Source organism: Caretta caretta, chromosome 1 (assembly GCF_965140235.1).
Source record: "Caretta caretta isolate rCarCar2 chromosome 1, rCarCar1.hap1, whole genome shotgun sequence".
NCBI classification, from domain to species: Eukaryota; Metazoa; Chordata; order Testudines; family Cheloniidae; genus Caretta; species Caretta caretta.
This window is the reverse complement of record NC_134206.1, coordinates 58,157,665-58,179,405: the sequence shown is the minus strand read 5'-3', so window position 1 is coordinate 58,179,405 and position 21,741 is coordinate 58,157,665. Positions and strand designations below refer to the sequence as shown.

General features: G+C 37.4%; 1 protein-coding gene across 4 annotated transcripts in view; it reads right to left on the bottom strand.

Annotated features, from left to right (window-relative positions):
* CAB39L (calcium binding protein 39 like) overlaps nt 1-21,741 on the bottom strand; it is a 117,687-nt gene that overhangs the window by 95,434 nt on the left and 512 nt on the right. Inside the window, exon 1 of one of the 4 annotated variants that reach the window (XM_048849691.2) lies at nt 10,445-10,461. The exons of the other annotated variants lie outside the window; for them this stretch is intronic. The gene's annotated coding sequence lies outside the window, so the exon portion shown is untranslated. Of the gene's footprint in view, nt 1-10,444; nt 10,462-21,741 lie in introns of those variants that run through there. 4 annotated transcript variants of the gene reach the window in all.

Sequence of the window (21,741 nt, the reverse complement as noted above, 5' to 3'; positions counted from 1 at the left end):
AACTCGGACTTCTATATATTTGAGTCCCATTGTATTTTTTCCTTCTTTATGAATGCAGATCTCAGGCTGAAGGTATGGGTAAAGTTCTTTTTTGAAAGAAATGACCTTATTTTCTTAACTTAAAAATCCCTCCATCTATTAGAGCAAAGAAATAAAACAGGCATTACTACATTTGCTCTTTATTTTCTACAATGATAAAAGGAAAGGTAAAAAGCTTTGAACCACATGTGGTAGTGATAAATTTATTTCCTGACTCTGCAATTTATAAATCTAAATTACATTCATGTTCAACATCTAATCATCCACATACAAAGTAGTTCCAATAAAATATATCTTGAAACTATTTCTAAAATTATTTCTTTGTTAAAATGTGTGGGGTAGACAGAACACAGCATGATGTGGTATAAGTAGGCTTGGCAGAATCTGATTATTTTTTATAATTTTGATGGATAATATCAATGCTTATTGTTAAGAATTTTTATTTTTATTGATTTAGATTTTCAGAATGTGAAAAATTATGGCCGCAGTCAGACAGTTATAGAATGACAGCAGATGCTGAGCTTCAAAGAGTTAAAGCTTTATAACCATTAAAACACAACTGTCTATACCATGTCAAAATATACAAAGTAACCTAAAAGTATCCTTAAAGTATACTTAAACTAAATTAAGATCTCAAACAGTATTTCTTACTTTGTCTATCCGTAAATTTTGATAATCATTTATAGAAATATTTTTTCATCCATTCGTGTGTTTACGGTGAAACTGATGTTTACCAACATTTACCAATAAAAATCTATCCTTTCAACTCTAGATATAAGGTTTTAATCAGCATTATTAGGGATGGCCTTCAATAAATAACTCACTCACTCAATATGGCCAACCCAAATTCATGTCAATAAAACTTTTCTACCCCCTCATCACATATTCTTTCTGACCCTATAATTTCTATTTTTATATATAACCCCCAAGGGGGAGTGTGGATATGTACATTATGTAAACACACACAAATCCTGTGAAAACACAACCTAGATTGAAAGCCAATCTAGTGGTCTGCTGCTCACGAAGGTACAGAACAACAGTGTGAAGAGGGACCCTACGGATAGATCTATGCAGCAAAGAATAACCCACCACACTAAGATTCAGAGCCCAGGTCAACTGCCTTGGCCTCATGCTGCGAGGCTAAAAATAGCAGTGTAGACATTCACACTTGGGTTGGAGCCCGGGTTCTGAAATCTAGGGGTCTCAGAGCCCAAGCTCCAGCCTGAGAGGGAACATCAAGACTGCTATTTTTAGCCCGACAGCACAAGTCTTGCAAGCCCAAGTCAATTAACCCAGCCTCTCAGACTAGGCACTGTGGGTTTCTGTAGAGAGAGATTTCAGAGTGGTAGCTGTGTTAGTCTGTATCAGTTAGTCTCCTCGCTGTTTTTGTACAGAGAGGGGCTCCATCCTCGCCTGCACCCAACTGGAATGAAAAGAGGAAGGAGCAGAGCTTCCCATCCCTCTGAAGAACAGAAAACTGGTATCCATCTTTACTGGCTCCCAGAACTGAAGTCAGTGATGTTGCCTCTCTGATTGCTGTAGCTGAGTTGCTGCTATTGTATTTTGGCTAAAACTGAGAGCAGGATTGAAATAGATTCTTCATATAAACTATTTCAAAAAATGTAAACAGATCATGATGATCATGTTAGTCCTTCTTCCTCCCCTCAGCTCCCTCTAGCGTTCCCAAGCATGGACTACATTCTTTCCTGTTCTATTCAGTTTGCATTAAATATAACTGCAGAGGACAAGAAAGGCAACAACGATCTTTCTAGAGAATTCCAATTCCTGGTATGAATCCAGAGCCCACTCCACCAGTTAGGTTCCTCTTCATTTCTGCAGCAGACCCATACTTACAAGAGCAATGAGAGCACCATTGGCTCACAGAAAACTAAAAAAACCCCACAATCAGGAACATTGTACCAAAACAAGACATTCGTTGTGCACATCTCTCCCCCTGGAGAGAACACACACGACAGATGTTAGTCGTGTTGCTTAATGCATTACCAGAAGGCGCTCAGATACTATAGAGATTAATATGGTGTAAGAAGCCATATAGAATACAACAGAGTCTGGCCTAGGCAGCAGTAGCTGGAGACATGATCAACAGCCTTGTCTCATGGCTTTAATCAGTGTTGGGGAAGGGGCCAGAGATGATATGGAGTCCTGTCCCCAACCACCAGTAGTCTTCTTGGAGCACATCATCCATACTGACTTCACTCCCAATACTCACTCATCTGCCCTGGGCCTTTTCACCACATAAGTGTAGTACTATCATACTGTATACAAAATGAGAAAAACTTCTAAAAAAATTCAGCTAAACAACTCCTTCCACACCTCTGCCACCCCCACAGTAAAAATCAGAGGTAAAGCAAGCAGAACTTTTTCTCTAATAAAAATATTTTAATAATAATATCTTGTACTTCAGAACTAAGTTCAGCACGTGAAATAGAAATACAGGATTAAAAACTTAACTTAATCATGTCTGCTCTGAAAAAATTCACTTACAAGATACATTCTCTCTCTGTGTCCCAGTGTAATGACTTCTACTTGGCTTCTCAATACCATTATAATCATAACTCTGCTTCCCATTTTATGAGTGGAGAGAAAGAGATTAGATTGAGGGATACACAAACACAATTCTACAATGTGAACTTTTATCTGGAGACTTATTTAAAAAGAATAATGGTAAAATCAGCAACATGCCAAAGAGATGAATAGGTATATTTTTACATTTCAGCATCCCAACCTGTTCAAACTGCACCTGACCCAAATCCATTCTTCAAACCTAGTTTCACACTAGTTTCCTAAAAATATCTTACCATACTACTCAGAACATCCAAAAAGAAATTTAGAAGAATATGTGAAGAGGGAGGCCAAAAAGTGAAAAGAGCAGTTTAAAAGGGGCTCTGTTGAAGATATAAAATGTAAGCTATCTTGACAGATGCCATCTGACTGTATTTCAACAATGAAAAAAAATATAAAGAGAAACGCATTGCCCAGTGTGCTGAAAGATAATCCTAGGTAACAGTATTAACAATGACGACTATACAGTGCATAGTGCCATTATTCTCCAATATCCCATATTTGGAAACAAGCAAAGAATGTAAACGGTGTCTGGTTTCTTCAAGATTAGCTGTTTGTCCCTAAAAAGAAAAGGAGTACTTGTGGCACCTTAGAGACTAACCAATTTATTTGAGCATAAGCTTTCATGAGCTACAGCTCACTTCATTGATGAAGCTCGATGTAGCTCACGAAAGCTTATGCTCAAATAAATTGGTTAGTCTCTAAGGTGCCACAAGTACTCCTTTTCTTTTTGAGAATACAGACTAACACGGCTGTTACTCTGAAACCTGTTTGTCCCTAGTTTCAGCAGAACATTGATGATTCTTTTATTAATATCAGACACAACAGTAAAGTGCTTTGGGCTACTACAGGTGACTATTTCTCCTTTCATCTAATATTTGAAAGGTATAATATTTTATTATTCTTGAAAAACCATGTAGAAGACTGAACTGCAACAAAGCATAATTGAATAGGACCCACATACTCCTGAGAATTCTTGAAGCCAAAAATTATATCACCAGAAGTATATGAATATTTGTTTTCACCCAGTTATGACTGTTTTGAGCCCCAAATGCAATATTCTCTCTGAGTAGTTTCCATTCTAAGAGTCTTTACACAATGCTTTAAAAAAAAAAGAATCAGACTTTCACAGAGAATAATGCTTTGTGTTTCTATTGTGCCTTCCATCACATCATCAAGATATTTTACAAACAGAACAAAATTAAGTCTCCCAAAACTCCTGTGTGATAAATTATTACACCCATTTTACAAGGAAACTGAGCCAGAGAGAGCAACACACACCCTCCCTCCCACAAAGGCCTGATTGTCAGATGACAACAGGAAATACAGGTACTTCAGTATCCGTAAAAATGAAGCCCTAGTATCTCAAGTTGCCCACCTAAAAACAGTGGCCATTTTTTAAAGCATTGTTTTAAACTTACTTGCTGAAAGTCAAACAGAAAACCTGTGACAAAACAGAACCTATATCTGCTGATTCTGAGCCCTGTTCTTTACTCACTAGAGTCTTATGATCACAAAGGACTAAATTAAGCTCTGTAATCTGTATAGTGTTCAAAGAACCTCAAAACTTGCAAGTAGTGTCAATTTCCCCAGGAACATGATCTTATTGTAATGATTAGTGAAGATAGGACCTTGACCAACTGATGATATTGTAAGTTTATTTCAGTGCTAAATTGTTCTCATCTGATATGTTACATTGTTGGATCTGACTTGGGGAAGGGGGGTTAGCAGGAAGTTCAGTCCTGACTGTGTGCTGGAGTTGGTACTTGCAGTGTCCCAACAAATCCCATGATTCTACAAGAGTATTACAATGGGTGGCAGCAGCTTAAAGGTAGTAAAAGCACTTTTGCCTGAGAAGGAATTTACTGGTCATGCAGATGAGACTGGAATTCTGTAAGAACTTGACAGACTTTAAGCTATTGCTCTCTACGAATGAATGGACTGATGAGAAAGCAGCATGGTACCTACCAGTGCTTTTCAACGGTGATGTCGAATCATTTTACCAGCAACTTCCCAGCATGGATCGTGGTTCTTATAGACAATTAATTAGAAATGCCAGAAGGAATGGCAAGCCATTACATTGTAATCTTACACCTCCATTACTGCTGGAAGTGAGCATGGTGCATAATCTGTTGTGTGGAGCACAGTGCAAGAGCTCTGCTAATAAACATTAACCCCCACTTTTGTATATTTGGATTTACTTTCATAAGAGACTACATAATTCTTGATTTAGTCAGAGTACAGTGACTTATTTACAGTACAGGTAGTGGCAATACAAGCTTACCTGTGTGCCTCGGTCTTGTTATGAGAGGATCATTTCAGAAGATTCACCTCTCTGCTTACAGTCCCACCACTTACACAGTGTTTTTATTGATGTGGACATTTGCCATTAGGAGCTAGACTAAGATCATCAATCCATTTCACATAGGCCACTGAACAGCCATCAGATGGAAACAACTAGTAAATCTCTACTACTAAAAACTACTGGAAATCGCTACTAAATTAATTCAGATTGAATTTGGGACCTTAAGGCAAAAAGATTTGTATTCCATCATCAAGCCTCCAAAACATCCAGTCCCCTCCCTGGTGTCAATTGGTGGTGTGTGTGTGTGTGTGTGTGTCCTGGTAATTATAATCAAAACATTTTTGTAGATGTGATATCACAAACATAGGCAACACAACTTCTGACAGAAGAACAGTAGTTTGGAAGCTGGCAGAATCTGGCTAGATGACAACATGCGAGCAAGACTACTGCCAGACACTCCTCCTTGTAACTTACCAAAACAAAACAGAAAGACAGGGATGCAGAAAGGAACCAGGGTGGATAAAAAAAAAAAAAAAAAAAAATCAGATATTTAAAATAGGTTTTTTCCTCAAAAAGCATTTTATCAAAAAAAATCCCATCTAAAGATAGTTTTAATTAAGATACATTATAGCTCAAAGATATCTCATCATGGAATAGGAATTTTAAATTCTAATTCTATAGTATGAGAACCTGTAACGGGTTAAGAAGCTAAGATAACCTCGCTGGCACCTGACCAAAATGACCAATGAGGAGACAAGATACTTTCAAAGCTGGGGGAAAGAGAGAACAAAGGGTCTGTCTGTCTGTGTGATGCTTTTGCTGGGAACAGATCAGGAATGCAGTCTCAGAAACTCTGTTAAATTAGTAAGTAACCTAGCTAGAAATGCATTAGATTTCCTTTTGTTTAATGGCTGGTAAAATACGCTGAATGTAATGTATATTCCTGTTTTTGTGTCTTTTTGTAACTTAAGGTTTCCTCTAATGTTTTGAATCTGATTACTTTGTAAGGTATTTACCATCCTGATTTTACAGAGGTGATTCTTTTATCTTTTCTTTAATTAAAATTCTTCTTTTAAGAACCTGATTGGTTTTTCATTGTTCTTAAGATCCAAGGGTTTGGGTCTGTGTTCACCTTTACAAATTTGGTGAGGATTTTTATCAACTCTTCTCCAGAAAAGGGGTTGTAGGGCTTGGGGGGGGGGGTATTTTGTGGGGGAAGACATCTCCAAGCGGGCTCTTTCCCTGTTCTTTGTTTACCGCGCTTGGTGGTGGCAACATAGGGTTCAAGGACAATGCAAAGTTTGTACCTTGGGGAAGTTTTTAACCTAAGCTGGTAAGAATAAGCTTAGGGGGGTCTTTCATGCAGGTCCCCACATCCGTACCTTAGAGTTCAGAGTGGGGAAGGAACCTTGACAAAGATGATGAAAGGAACATGTCTGACATGCAGGATCTTCAGGTTGGTAAACTTTTTTATTTCATACCTTTTCCTTAAGGACTGGCTGCCTTCCTTCTGGACTATTCTTGAATTCTCATGTTTGAGAAAAATCATTTTAGATGCAGTTGTGATAAAAAATAAATAGCTGAAATAGGCAGATCTTCCTTTTACAATTTCACCTTTAAAGTAGTACTGAGTGTCAGTGAATGCAATGAGTAATACTAAATGTGCAGTATGGTAATAATAATTAAATAACTGTACTGACTTATTTTGTTTAGGAGAATCCATACTCAATATACAGGATTCTGAAGACTATCCACCTTCAAGATCATCATCATTTTCTATAGTTTCAGAGTTATCTGCCAATTATAGTGTTTCAGTCACATCATGTATGTCACATAGTCACAGTATAGCACCTATAGCAAAAAGAAAAAAATCTCCGTCATCCAGAAACAACCATAGATAAGTTTGTGATGAGACCCACCAGATTACAAAAAGAGGTAATTGATGAAAAAATTGCCCAGTTTGTTTATGCAAAAAACTCTCCTTTCCATAGGATTGAGAATCCATACTTAATTAACACGGTTCAGTCATTAAGACCAGGATACAGTCCACCCAACGGAGCAGATGTCGCAGGCAAATTGCTGGATAAAGTGTATGAAAGAAATTGAGCAGCGTGCAAAATGTCTAGAGGGTGAAATTGTTAACCTGAGTCTTGATGGGTGGAGCAATATCCACAATGATCCTGTTGTATGTGCTTGTGTGACAACAGAAGAAGGGAATGTCTTCCTTACAGAAACATTTGATACATCAGGAAATGCTTACACACACAGCGGAATGCTTACAAGTAGCAGCAGTAAGGGCTATAAAAAAGAAACTGAAAAATTCAAATGTCTAGCACGCAGCTTGGTCACAGACAATGCTGCAGACGTATCCAAGATTAGAAGAGAGTCCCAAGCTAACAACATACGGTTGCAGTGCTCATTTGATGCACCTCCTAGCCATATACTTCAGTATTCCAGAAATAAAGGCTAACTTTGTTGAAACTGCAAAATACTTCCAAAACAACCACCTTGCAGAAGCTGCTCTGAAAAAGTGGGAGGAACCAACCTAACTCTCCCACAAGACGGGCGATGGAACTCGGTAGTAGACTGTTTTGAGCACTATATCAAGAACTGGCCTAATCTGATGATAGTTTGTCAACAAAATTGTGAAAAAAATTGTCACAGCCAAGTTCTCAACATTGGGCTTAAGAGAAATGTTGAACACATGCTGAGTACCCTGAAGCCTATTTCTGTAGCCTTGAACAAAATGCAGGGAAATAGCTATTTTATTGCTGATGGTGTTGAAATTTGGAAGGAACTGAGAAATATAAGACAGTTAAATTACAAGCATAAAAAAAAATGGGACAAGCACTATCTGCAGCTCATTTTCTTGCAGATATTCTCAATACTTGGTACCAGGGTCAAACCTTAACTGCTGAAGAAGAGGAGTTAGCTATGACATGGACATCCAGCAATCATCCCTCCATAATGCCTACCATAATAAACTTCAGAGCTAAGGGAGAACCATTCTTTAAAACATCATCACCAAACATATATTTCTTGAAAGTCACTTAGGCACTTGGATTCAGAGGCTGTTGAAGTGATAATCTCACTTTTAGCAGCAGTACCTTCTTCTGCCGGTGTAGAAAGAATATTTTCTTCCTTTGGACTAATTCATTCCAAATTGAGAAATCGTTTGGGACTTGAAAAAGCAGGAAAGCTTGTTTTTCTTTTCCAAATTATGAACAAACAGGAAAATGAAGGTGAAGATAACTGAGCTAGCTGCAGAAGCCAATATTTTAAGTTTCTCATGTTGACCTGGCTGACATAAATGAAATATTTAAACAATTTTAACAAAAACAAACCTGATTTTAAAAAACTTGAATGTTTAAATTCAAAAATTCATATGCTTGTTTTGTTAAAATGGTATATGTTTGCTGTTGAAGAACAAAAATCCAGAATACACAACATTGTTGTTTTAGTTAAATAAAAATTTAAATGTCTGTCTGGTGATGTTCTCCTCCTAAGACAGCATGGCAAGAAAATTCTCCAAATATTAATGATTAACCTGTTGAATTGGAGATAGTTCACCTTCCAATGACTTCATAAATCTTTGGTAAATGAAATAACCAATCATTCATTTTCTGAAATAGCTGTAAAACTACTCTGAAAAGTTTTCAAAATAAATCACTTTAAAAACGTATAGGATGTACCATCTAAAAATGAAACCTACATCTATCTCTGAATTGTGATGTATTAAGGTTATAACAACCAACAAGAACGCACTTTTATGTAGAAATCCATGATTAAATCAAGTCTTCCTGACTAGTGATTTAAATCAATTCCACCCTGAAAGGAACAATGGCATAACTTGACCCATAGTGCACCTATGCATAATTTGAATGAAATATCAGTGTTCGGCCATATCTTATCTGAAAATAGAGGTAAAATAAATAGGTAGGTTCAAAACCAATGATTAAGTTTTTCCTACACAGAAAAAATTACCATTAGTATAATTAATTAATAGAAGGCCAGAAAAAAATTATAATTCTCTAGTCTCACTCATGCAGATCACAAGCAATTCAGCCAAAAATTCATGCATCAAGCCCAACAACTTGAACTAGAGCACCTCTTTTAAAAAGACATCCAATCCAGACTTAAAAGACTTCATGTGATGAAGAAGCTACATTATCCCTTGATAAACTATTCCAACAGTTAATTACCCTCACTATTAGACATTTGTGCCTTACTTCCGGTTTGAATTTTTCTAGCTTCAACTTCCAGACATTGGATCTTACTATGCCTTTGCCAGCTAAATTGGACAGCCCTAAAATATCAGACATCTTCCTTGTCTAGATATTTCTAGATCATGATCAAGTCACCTCAATCATCTCTTCAAGAAGCTAAATATATCAACTTCCTTAAATCTCTCATTGCCAGATGCATTTTCCAGATCTCAAATCAAAAACCGCTTCAATTTTTCAAGCATGTCCACCAAAACAAGACACCGTGTTCCAGTAGTAGTCTCACCAACATTTTAAACAAAGATAGTAACCCTCCCTGCTTCTACTAGATATTGCAGTTTACACATCCAGTGACAACATTATTGGGCTAAGAACCAATCTCTGCAGAATCCACTCATTGATGGTTCTCCATTGACAATTACGTTTTCAGAACTATCAGCAAGTTTTTCATTCATTTAATTAGTTTTTATTTTTTAATCACAATGCCCTACACTACTAAGTCAGAACCTTTACAGTAGTCTAAGTATGTTACATCACAGTTCGCTTTATTAACCAAACTTGTGATCTCAAAGACAATCAAATTCATCTGATGAGACCTATAGTCTATGAAATCACGTTGAATGACAGGTTATATTTCCATCCCTTAATTCTTTGATGGAAATATTTAATAAAACACTCTGCCTTTAGTGCATCATTGACAATTTTAGTGTCTTCATCTAGTAATGAATCTATGCTATCGGTAGGGTTTCTTTTGTTCTTGAGATTTGAAAATTCGTTATTGGCCTTACTCCTACTGAAACTAAAATTTCATTGGTACCTTTATCCTTCCTTATCAATTGTATGCTTTTTTTTTTAAAAAGCTTCTGATGTATATTAATTTCCATATATTGATGGCTACTTTCAAGTCCCTTCTTAATCAGAATGGAATTATTTTGTTTTCCTTAAGAAGCTTTTGGTAGTATTCAGCTTCATGCTGTTTTATGCAGTCATTTATTCCTTTAAAAAACATCAGGCACGGATGAGTTCCACCAAAAGTCTAGTGGTAATATGACAATGTGTTGTGCAGAAGTTAAGGATTTATTCAGTTCTTCATGCTTTTGGCCACCAGAAGAAGGAAACAACACATCACTCTCATTAAATCTTTTCCAATGGGCTCTGGAGGGTACCATAACCAGCCCTATTTATCTTAGAGGACAACCAACCCCAATAAGGGGCAATAGAATAAGTAAAAATGAGAGAATCTATCACCATCTAAGAGACTCTTCATATAACCTCATAGTGTTTAACTGCTTACCAGGTAAATTAGATCTGCCCACAGATATTCCCAATGGACTTCATAGAGTTTTCTGCTCTTCTCCCTGCCCTGGTAAAGGAGGTTCTATTAATCATCTCTTCTCTCCATCACCAATCATTCTAGTTTTAGAAGGAAAGCTTTTCAAAGAGCATGCCCTAAAAGTGATCTCATTCTGGGTTAGTCCGACTTCTAGGAAATCATTCTGTAGCCTAATCCCTTTGACCAAAATCCGTTATCTTCTCTCACACATTTTACCCTGGGCTGTGTGAGTTAATTTGTCCTAGAAGAGTGCAAGTCTCTCAGTTGGTCACAGATTGCCACATCAGCAATTGCTTTTAGAGTCATGACCTATTTTTAATGGCTGGGAGGGAGGGGGACAGAGATCATATAATTTAAACACACAATTTGTGTGATAGATTTCCATTCACAGACCTGAATCTTACTTAACTCATTTGCTAGAAAGTTGACACTGACCAGAGAAAGCTATTACACAATATATGAAGTACACATCTACCATTCGTTATTTGAACATCAAAATAATCTTTATACATGACCACAACCATCACGCACTAAATACAATTTAGTGCTTAGTTACCACTACAAAACACCAGATATCCCAGAGGGCCTCCCCTGCACACCAAAACAATAATAATCACCCAGTTAATGACTGAAATTGTTGGCTACCATCTTGCTTTTTCTTACTTGAAGAGAATGGCAACAGAAGCTTGACTTTGACACCAGAACTGTAGAAAAGGAAAGTATGTGATGATTAGGTGTGTGGCAGCAGATCAAAGCAGCACAGCTATGCTTACTGCCAAAAGATAATAAGAACAATTCAGAAGTAGGGGCTAGAAAATAGCATGTTACATGTCATTACGGATACTGGACCTGCTGAAAAAATAGTGAACTCTCCATCCGTAATCTTTCTGTCTTCAATAATCTTGAACTTAAAAGTGTAAAAAAAATTTTTTTAATCTGTTAAAAAGACTTAGAGCCTCCACACTAAGGGTACTGAATTGTTTTGAAATGTTGCATGATGGATAGGGTTGCCAACTTTCTAATCGCACAAAACTGAACAGTCCTACCCCACCCCTTCACCAAGGCCTCGCCCCTCCTCGCTCCATTCTCCCTCCCCCACCCTCACTCACTTTCACCGGGCTGGGGCAGGTGTTTGAGGTACGAGAGGGGTAAGAGCTCCGGCTGGAGGTGCGGGCTCTGGGGTGGGGCCAAGAATGATGGGTTTGGGCTGTGGGAGGGGACTCCAGGCTGGTGCAGGCTCCAAGAGGGAGTTTGGGTGCAGGAGGGGACTCCAGGACGTGGCAGGGAGTTGGATGGGGTTTGGGGTCCCAGCGGCGCTTACTGTGGCTCCCAAGAAGCGGAAGGCACTGCCCCTGCAACTCCCATTAGTCGCGGTTTCTGGCTAATGGGACCTACAGAGCCATCACTCAAGTGGGGGCCGTGCACTGAGCCTCGCTGGCTGCCCGTGTGCCTAGGGGCTGCAGGGACCGGGCAGCCACTTCCAGGAGCTGCGTGGAACCAGGGCAGGTAGGGAGCCTGCCTTAGACCCGGGCTCCCGCCAACCAGAACCACCACGGTCCCTTTGCAACCGGGTGTTCCAATCGAAAACTGGACCTCTGGCAACCCTAATGATGGAGTGAACCTCTTTCTCCACATATGCCAGTTTAGTACAATAGCAACTGTGTGCGTGTGGGGGGGTGTCAGGGTCTTCAAAATTTGTCTTTGAAGACTATCAAGAAGGGTATTTCACACACCAACCTTGACACTCCAAATTCCAGTTAGGAAGCATTGTGTCTTAGCTGTAGTTTGAGAAATGCAATGTCTTATCCCTTAATGTAACACTCCTACTCATCCACTACTTTTCCTCATTCTAATTCGTTATCTCTAGAAACTGGAAGACCAAGAGACAAATTTATCTGAAATATCATTTTTCAACCAAAACCCTGAAAAAAGTCTAAAAATGTATTCCAGTTACCAGCGTATCCAGAACCACGTGTTGGATGAATTTTCTCTACGTATACCTATATATTTATTAAGTTCCGCTTCTGAGACAGCTAGAGAGCATACTGTTTTCCTAGTACCAGAAAAACTTCCAGATCATCGACCACTATTGATTCATACTTAATTATAACAACAATTTTCTTGCATCTGCAAACTTCTACATTCTTACCATTACTACAGAATAGCACTATAGCAAGAATTACTGTCAGAAAACTACAAAAATACAACTTTCAGACAGGAGCTATGAAAACAGTTCTTACAAGAAGTGGGACTTCGATAGCAAAAAGAAAAAAAAAGATCTGCAAAGGTTGGGAGTTGAGAAGCAAATCAGAAAATGTAATTTTTTTAAAATGAGTTTAAAAGTCATTGAAACCATCTCTTCAAGAAAGTTGAAAAAAAATTATTAAATTGATACAAAATAAAAGCTTTCTTGTAGAGTCTAATTTAGGGAAAAGCCAATAAGAACAACTCAAAAGTAAATGACTTGCAACATATTTAACATTAAACTTAGCTTTTTTGCCAAATGTGTTAGAAGCTGTTTTGCCAGAATCTACCAGGTCTATTGTTTAATATCACATAGGGCTTTTGAAATTAATTTTTGTACAGTACAACTGAAAATAGTATCAAGAATTGTACTACTACTTAAATTCCTTAAAGCTAACATATTTATAGTATCACTACTTTAATTTGTTGTCAGTCATTTCAATTAGAGCCACATCATTTATTTGGTTTCTTTGGGACTTCTGAAAGAAATCTTGCTGTGTTGTCAGTTGAAGGGATGTGTGTGTGTGTTCTTTTTGTGTACTGTTTCAGCTCTGTGCAGTAGCTAGGTTAGCAGACCTTGATAGAACCACCTGGAAAGACCACAGACTCAACTTGGTGGTGAAGGAGCTCAGCCAGGTTTACTGTTGACGAAACACAGGGCTAGCGCCCCAGTTCAATGGTTACAGGTACATGAACGCCAATTACAATGGAGCAGCTTAGTCAGCAATGGGACTTTTTCCTGCCCTCTAGGACAGGCAGAGGGTTATGGCGAGGTATTTTAACATTTATAGACAGACAAACAATTTGGGGTAAATAATTTATGTACTACCTTACTTGTTTTATGACGCTTATTGCGTTTTTGAACCTTTTTTGATGTTTTAGATAAAACATTTTTATTTACCACTTGTTTTGTCTAAAACATCAGTACACAGACATTTATTATTTTTGTTAAATTATTTTATTTTGTGCTAGGTTAGGATGTACTTGTGCTAGCCTGCTGGAATGTGTTTACATATTCACTGTGTTTTATTAATGCTAGTGGTACCCATGCCAAGTTTACGTGCTGGACACTGAACACACAGGCATTTGCTTTAATACATGGCCTGTATTTGGTTTACAGCCTTTGGGTTAGGCTTCACGTCTCACACCAGGCTTAATGCTTTAGGCTCGCTACTATGTTCAGGATAGGAGGGTTTCTATGAATTCATTATCTATAGATGTTAAGTACAAAAGGAGGCTCACTCAAACCTCATAGGACAGCTGATGACTAGAAGAAGAAATTCTTCTATACTTCAAAGCAATATTAAAGCCTTCTTGTTCAAGAAACTTTTTCCTGGCTTGTTTGATGTTTCTTATAAGATTTGTTTCTCATGTGCTCCCCCAGAAATGTAAGCTCTGAATGGAAAATGTATTAAAGTTTATATCACAAATTGTTGCTCAAACATCTTACTGGAGTTCAGTTGCTTGATTGTAAGGTTGATAATCCATCTGCACAGCAGACAAAAGATATCCAAATAATACTGATTTAAACCAGAGAACCATAAATCTGTCATCTCAGATTAGCACCACCCAATCCTACCCAATCACATTTAGACTAATTTAAATTCTGCTAAAATTTTTTAGCACACTTTGTAATTAGACATATTAAGTAACATATGTATCTTTTTTTGTAAAACAGGTAAAGGCCTTTGATCTTTTATGTCAGTTTTACCTGAAATCAATGCAAGTGACCAGAACCCTTCTGGAAAACCAGTCGGACTTCTCACATATGAACGGACCTACATCTGCAGCCCTTAGTTCTTCTCATACACACTCTGCTGCTTAATTGCTGTCTCTCAATGGATAATTTCCAGACATGCTCTCTTCAGTTCCAGTCACTCAGTATCTTACCTCGGGTCTCCTGACTCAGTCCTAGACAACCTAATGTGATCGTCCTTTCACCTTGGGATTATACAATCTAGAAACAATGGTGGATGAAGGGTTACTTAGGCTTTATGACAGAAAGAGGACTAAAAAGGGAATCTGCAAGGAAAGCATGTGTGTGAAAACCCTGTATCATCAATTGCAAAATTTCACAGCTAGAAAGATATTTTGGCTACTGGAGGGTTAACAGAGTTCCAGCACATTTGGCATCCAAGATAGTTGGCAATTAACAGATATCTAGGTCCTCCACATGAGAGAAGTTTGTTGTTTACACAGTGACACAAATTGTTCTTTTCCTTTGGATAAAAAGGTTTAGGTTTTTTTGCTTTAAAGTTCTTCTAAGAATCTTGAAATCCCACAATTATCAGAGACTCCACTTCTCAAAAAAGAAAGGCAAGCTGTTTGACAAGTATTTACAGAGAACACACACATTCTGAGGTTATCGGTATACAGTAGCATTTTATAGTCTAAGAGTATCTTCGCAGAAGTATTAGGAGTCTAAATTAGTCTTCCCCTCCCCCTTTCTTGTATTAAACAACTAGCAAAATGAACGTCCAAAATCTAAACAAAATAATAGAGTTGCCCTTGAGAGCCTAGGGGTGTCTACTCAGTCAGTACTATAAGAATGGACTTTGCAGACTCCTTAACATATGATTTTTTTTTTTACATTTCTACTACAGAAAAGAATAGAAGAATTCAGTCTAGGTTTCAGTGAACAGATGCTTGAATAAGAAAATCCATCACCACAACCAGCCCTTTCCTTGGCACTCTCAGCAGAGGTGCTAAAGAATGTACAGGTGCAAGGATAGTTCATTCTACTCTAGAATTGGTTCCTCCCTGTAAGGGTGGTGGGACATTAGTGGTCCCACTGCTAGGAAGCTTGCTTTGCTGCTAGCTTAGTTCTGTCAATAGAGGAATTCAGTTTACTGGGGGCTAGTCTACATTACCACTTAAACCGATAGAACTTACATTGCTCAGGGATGTGAAAAAGACACACCCATGAGCGACTTAAGTTACATTGACCTAAGTGCTGTCTATGCCGGCGCTATGTTAGCTAGACACACTCTCCCATTGGCGTAGTGCATCTTCACCACACGTGCTACAGTGGCGCTGATGTAACACTTGAGTGTAGACTTGCCCTGGGATGTCTGTCCAACATCTATCATAAGCATTAATCACAAATTTTAAAAGAAAATTTGTTTATGATCTGAAGTAAAAATGCTGATGTAGCACGTACTTATCTTGGTACTATGTAAGACAGAAGTTCCTATATATTCCCACATTTCCTCCTCCTCTGCTCTAATCTTCATTTCTTTTTTTAGAAAAGTTTTTGCCCTCCATTTCAAAATGAGAGCCAAATCTTATTACCAACCCAGTCATGCGTCTTCAATCATTTACTTCCATTGTCTTGCTGACAAAAGCTCTAGGGCGTTATGCCTTACAATGTACCTGGCACAGAATACTGCAGTGTCACAGCTGTGTATAATTCCTGTATCCCATCCTCATTTTTAAAATACCAAGAACTAGTCTGTTCTCAATTAGATAGGCATAATCCAGCTTTTACACTGCTGTAAGAGTAGAAGTTGGTTCAAAGTCCTCCATAAACTGGCAGTTTTCTCAGTGACAACTTTAAGATGACTTTTAACATAATTAAGTCTTTTTAATGAAGTTGTTGCTGTTGCCACTCCTACTAGCCTATTCACCTCCCTATTCCCTCTTTTGGGGCTCGTGCTGACTGTGATTATCAGATGTTACATCCAGTAATGCTGATTTACCTAGTGAGGTAACCAGTTAGTGTTGCTTTTTGTAATCAACTCCCACGTGTCTGAATCAATGTGACTACTCATGCAGTATATTTATACTCCACAACAAATTAACCAAATCAGGGTTACTGTGTTAGACAAAGCAGACCAGACAGTTTTGGCAGATGGAACAAGCTCAGGGTGGCTGGCTCAGGCACTGATGAGCAAATGGAACACTGTACTTATTGTTGTATGAAAACTCCATTAACTCCCCTTACATGAAGTGATCATCAGAAAAATGTGGATGTTAATTGGGACTTGTTGAAGAACTTTTAACTGGAAGCCCAAAATGCCCAATTGTAGAATTGAGGAAGAAAGCCATATTTGTTAAAAATCTGACCTGATTTAGAGAGAAACTGAAGGCAGCTATAAAAAATAAAATATGCCAAATGGAAGGAGGAAGTTGATAGCAATGAACATAAATCAGACACTAGAAATTGTAGAAAATTGATAAGGGAAGCAAAGAGAGACAAAAGAGAAATCTATGGCCTGCAGAGTTAAGGATAACAAGGAGCAGTTTTTAAAATATATTAGGAACAAAAAGCATCCTAAATAAATATTTGCCATTACTAGATGGAAAAGGTAGAATGATTAATTATAATGCAGAAAAGGAAGACATGTTCAATAGAAATTTCTGTTCTGTATCTAGGAAAAAATGATGTCATAGCATATAACAACTCTCCTTCCATTCCACTCGTATTTCAGGAGGATGTTAAATAGCAGCTACTGAAGTGAGACATTTTAAAATCAGGTTTAAATAACTTGCATCTAAGAGTTTTAAGAGAGCTGGTTGAGAAACTCATTGGATGGAATTTTCAATAAGTCTTAGAATACTGGGAAATTTTCAAGTGACTAGAAGAAAGCCAATTTTGTGAAACTATTTTAAAAGGGTAAATGGGGATGACCCAGGTAATTATAGGTCTGTCTGACACTGATCCTGGACAAGATAATGGAGCACTGATACGGGACTCACTTAATAAAGAATTAATGCATATCAACATAGGTTTACGGAAAACAGATCGTGTCTAACTTGTATTTTCAAATGCGATTACAAGTGTGGTTGATAAAGGCAACAATATTGATACAATAGACTTCTGTAAGGCATTAGACTTGGTAACATATGACTTTTTGATTAAAAACTTGAAATATATAAAATTAACATTGTACATTAAACAGATTAAAAGCTGTCTGATAGGTCTCAAAATATAATTGTAAATGGGGAATCATCATTGAACAGGTGTGTTTCTAATGGGGTCCTGCAGGGATGTTCTTAGCCCTATAGTATTTAACATTTTTATTCATGACCTGGAAGAAAACATAAAATCACCACTAAAAGTTTGCAGATGACAGAAATTGTGAGAGTGGTAAATAATGAACAAGCAGCTCACTGATACAAAGCAATCTGGATTGCCTGATAAGCTGGATGCAAGTGAATGTGTTCTAATATGGCTACATGTAAACGTATACAACTAGGAACTAAGAATGAAGGCCGTACTTAAATGATGAGGGATTCTACCCTGGGAAGCAATGACTCTGAAAAAAATTTGGAGTTTGTGGTGGATAATCAACTACAGATGAGCTCCCATCACAATGCTGTGGCCAAAAGGGCTAATGCAATCCTTTATTTCTGTATTTGGCACTGGTGTAACTGCTGCTGGAATACTGTGTCCAATTCTGGTGCCCAAAATTCAACAAAGATGTTGATAAATTGCAGAGGGTTCAGAGAAGAAACACGAGAATATTTGGAATATCAGAAATCATGCCTTATAGTGACAGACTCAAGGAGATCAAACTATTTAGTTTAACAAAGACAGTTAAGGAGTGACTTGATTACAGTCTATAAGTACCTACATGGGGAACAAGTATTTGCTGGATTGAAGAAACCATTATTAGAGAAAAGTATCGCACAATTCAATAGCTGGAAGTTGAAGAAAGCAGACAAATTCAGACTGGAAATAAGGCATAAATTTTCGATAGAGTAATCAGCCACTGAAACTTACCCAAGATGGAGATGGATTCTCCATCACTGACAATTTTAAAATCAAGATTGATATTTTTCTAAAAGATATGCTCTAGGAATTATATTGGGGAAGTTCTATGGCCTGTTATACAGGACATCAGATTAGACGATAACAATGGTCTCATCTGGCCTTGGAATCGATGAATCACATTTGGATTCCTAATACGTTTCAGAAAACTTTGCATTGTTGAAGAGAAGCTCCGGCCCATTTTGCTGTTTACAGCCATGAAATATATAACAGCCACTACACCATCATACAGACACAAACTCTTCTTAAACTAATCAGGTGAGCAGACAATGAAAATACCATGCTGGTACGTAGGAACATGAGAATTTTTATTTATTTCTCAATCTTTTTTCTTATAACAAAACAAATATTCTAGGTAGCATCATACAGAACAAATACAAAAGTAATTAAAATCAAAAATAAGAAAATGTTTACACAATGCTTGGATTTTCATGAAATAACCACATTCCCAGCATGCAGATTTTTTATGGCACAGCATGATATAAAAAGTATAAGCAACGAACATAGTTATGTGGTTAGTTTTATACCTTGTTAAAACACTCAAGCCTGGTAGTGATGATTGATTACTTAGCTTCCAAGTGCACATACAATTTATAAAAATAAATAAAATTTAGGAAGACCTTTCTAGAATGCAAGCCAAAGCTGTTTTACAAAGAAGTCATGTTTAATAAACACCCAAAACCTAGCATTAACATAGTCCTTTGACATTAGACTTTGGTGGAGTTAGTGACACAACTGCAAATGCGTTTCATAGGAAGGAACTGTTCCTTAGAATTTGTATTTGTTTGTATATACAGTGGTTTATGTTAAAAGGAAATACTTTGTCTCATTTCACTATCATTATATTCTCGGAGGAGAAAAATAATCTATACTGTGATGAAAGAGGGTTTTTTTTTTTAAATGTAAGGTACTGTTTTTAACTTAGAGATTTGTCATCACAATATTTGACCCAGTCCTGCTTCTGATAACATCAATATTAATAGCCCCAATTCTCCCTGTACACGTCAATTACTTAAAACCATCGACACTACTCATGAACTAACCAGTGAACTTCAAACAAAATATATAAATAAATTTTAAACAATATGAAGTGGCAGATACATGACATCAAATTCTTCCAGAGTATTCTGGTTTTGATAGGTGTTCAACAGAATGATGTCATGTTTTCTTGAGTATGAATTAAATTGCTATTTCCCTCTCTCCCTCCCGCTCAAAAAAAGTTAATACTCTCTTAATATTCCCAAGACTGGAAGGACCCAGGCTATTATTTATGTTAGATTTCTCTCTATAATATAAAATGGTTCTGAAACAACACATGAACTGTTATGTTCCATTAAAGTATGATATAGGTGCTGAAAAAAAAAATCTATTTGTGAGTGTATTGATATTTTTTGAAAAAATATCTTGTAAACTTTGCATGTATATGCTTTTTTAAAGATTTTTTTTTAAATGTCAGATTTTAAAGCTGGTATAAAATCTATAGTAACAATAGATTATTTAAAAAAAATAATGTAAGTTATTGTAAGAATTTGTATTTGCACACAACTGCAATCTCTAACTGTTAAGTGGTACTAAAGAGAAGTCACAGGTGACAGCCTGAGATGAAAACTGAAGTAATTCATTTACTGTGTTCATGTAAATGTCTGACAGCTAATATTTATAAGTGCCTGCTGCTTATTTACATTTAGTAGTTGACAGGCATTCAGACAAATAAATCTCTCAGTGGATGACACCTTAGTTTATTTTTAATTATGTTAAATTTAAGAAACTTTCTAGGCCTTCAGAGGTTCAATTCTGCAAATGAGACTACTTGCATTAAGTAGCATGTCTAGGTATCTGACCCCAAGTGATCACAGACATGGAAAAGCTTCCCCGTATCTGAACATAAGAACTGCCATACTGCGTCAGACCAAAGGTCCATCTAGCCCAGTATCCTGTCTTCCGACAGTCGCCAATGCCAGGTGCCCCAGATGGAATGAATAGAACAGGTAATCATCAAGTGATCCATCCCCTGTCACCCATTCCCATCTTCTGGCAAACAGAGGTTAGGGACACCATCCCTGACCATCCTGGCTAATAGCCATTGATGGACCTATCCTCCATGAACTTATCTTGTTCTTTTTTCAACCCTGTTATAGTCTTTCTCTTCACAATATCCTCTGGCAAGGAGTTCTACAGGTTGACTGTGTGAAAAAATACTTCCTTTTGTTTGTTTTAAACCTGCTGCCTATTAATTTCATTTGGTGACCCCTAGTTGTTGTGTTACGAGGAGTAACTAACACTTTCTTATTTACTTTCTCTATACCACTCATGATTTTATAGACCTCTATCATATCCCCCTAGTTATCTTTTTTCCAAGCTGAAAAGTCCCAGACTTATTAATCTCTCCTCATACAGAAGCCGTTCCGTAACTTTAATAATTTTTGTTGCCCTTTTCTGAACCTTTTCCAATCCCAATATATCTTTTTTGAGATTGGGCGACCACATTGGCATGCAGTATTCAAGATGTGGACATACCATGGATTTATGTAGAGGCAATATAATATTTTCTGTCTTATTATCTGTCCCTTTCTTAATGACTCTGAACATTCTGTTTGGCCCCCCCCCTTTTTTTTTTTTTGACTCCCACTGCACATCAAGTGGATGTTTTCAGAGAACTATCCACAAGGACTCCAAGATCTTTCTTGAGTGGTTAGTTAATTTAGATTCCATCTGCAATTATAATACACATTAAGTACTGCTTGCAATCTTACCCTGCAGACTGCAAGACTAAAATAAACCAAAACACAACTGTAAAATAAAACTGGTCTAAAGTATAAAACAAGAAGGTGAGGGAGAAATCTGAATTCCACCTCAGCCTGAAGCACGGCTCAGCAGCCAACCCTGGAAATGGTTCTTTTCAGTAACCACCAACTGCAACGCCATCTCTCTCCACTACATCTCTTTAGGAGATGCATCTCCTCCCACTGTTTCCAGCCTACAAAAAGCCAGCGTTATTTCACTCTATTTACTACAGTAACAGAAATCTGGACTTTAAGATCTGGAAGCCAGGGTAACTGAAAACACGACACAGATTAAAAGGAAAAAAAACACAACTCTCAAGCTTCTCTTGCTGTAATCTTTGTGTGTCAGAATTAGCATCAAACACAACAGAAAGGCCAACGTCACGTGAATGGGAGTTCAGTGTAAAAAGGAGCCCAGGCAGCAACTATATAAAACAGACTACAGGGGTGGTACGCTT